The sequence below is a fragment of the Macrobrachium rosenbergii genome, chromosome 41 (genome assembly GCF_040412425.1).
Source record: "Macrobrachium rosenbergii isolate ZJJX-2024 chromosome 41, ASM4041242v1, whole genome shotgun sequence".
Lineage (NCBI taxonomy): Eukaryota > Metazoa > Arthropoda > Malacostraca > Decapoda > Palaemonidae > Macrobrachium > Macrobrachium rosenbergii.
Genome location: NC_089781.1, coordinates 67,938,672 through 67,940,196, shown reverse-complemented (window position 1 = coordinate 67,940,196; position 1,525 = coordinate 67,938,672).

Genomic DNA, 1,525 nt, shown 5'->3' with positions numbered 1-1,525 from the left:
TAGATATTACAAGGGTTGATAAAATATCCTTTCCGTACGAAATCCAATGGACGAGCAACCAGATATCCTTGACCTTTAGGCCAGTCAACAGAGGAGGGAAAAAGGCTGAATAAGGAAAAAAGTCGGGGAAAGCGGGAATGAGCTTTATTTTCTTCACAATAACAAACTTAATAACATATTAATTTTGCACCCCTCTACCACCCCGGATTTGGCCGCCATATTGAAAAAATGGCGGCGAAAAAGTTTTTTGCAAATATCTCTCTTTGGGCACATTTTATTGAAAAATGGTACGATATAAAAAATAATCTACATACAATTCTCTATAAAAACTCTTCTATTCATTTTTCTGATATCTTGTACGGTTTTTGTGCCAGAAGTGCGAGTATATTCACATCTTTTATTTTGTATCCCCCAGCACCCGAGTAATTTTTCTTATATGCAATATTGAAAAAAAAATATCTAAGTTAATAACGTAATTGTTTTTCTCGTTTCAGGACTATGAAAAGAGACAGTTAACCAATCAGTGATTCTATATTGAGGAAAATGTTTTCACTGAAGAAATGCTTCATTTGTGATGGACATCTTTCTGAGGGTGAGACTCGAGATGTTAAAGAGAAACGTATTCAGACACTGATAGACTACAATGTTAAGTGGAAAGATGGAAAACATTATCAATTAGAAGGACTGAAAAGCGTGAGAGTGCATGAAAAATGTAGGAAGGTGTGCACAAAGGAAAGGAGTGCTGAAGCTTTCCAAGCAAGACAGAAAACGTCTCAAATACCTACAACATCACTACGAAGTTTAGAGTCGCATTTTGACTTTCTACGTGATTGTCTTTTTTGTGGAAAAGATGCATCAAAAGAGTTTTTGAAACAACAAAGCAAAAAAAGAGTCGAGTGACCGTGAATCTGCGCATTGTAAAGAGACTCTTCATGTTAAGGACACTATTTTGAAAGCAGGTGAAATGAGAAATGATGAGTGGGGCAAAAGTGTATGTACTCGCATGAACAATATAGTTCATTAGTTGCTGCTAAGGCAAGATACCATTCGTCCTGCATGAAAAAATTCTACCATACCGATAGGCCTACATCTTCCGGTGTGAAACGTGGTCGCCCCAAAACTTCTACAGTTACAGAAGCAATGACTTATGCTTATAAATACCTGGAGAAAAATCGAGAGGAATGCCAATTTACTTTAAGTGAAATCTTTGAGGGATATGATGGTTGAGCTACCAACTGATAAAACAATAAAATCTGAACTGAAAGAAAAATATGGACAAGACATAGTTGTTTCTGTGAACAAAAACAGAAAACCAGTGGTGTGTTTCCGTGACACAGGGAATAAAATTCTAAATGATGCGTGGTATGACAAAGACAGGAATCTTGATGAAAAAGAAGAGTGGCTTCCAATTGTAAATACAGCCGCCAAAATAACTGCTGAAGATATAAGGTCACAGATATATGAAACTGATCAGTATCCTCCACCAGAAAAATTTCTAACTGACATTGATTCAATTATCCCAGAT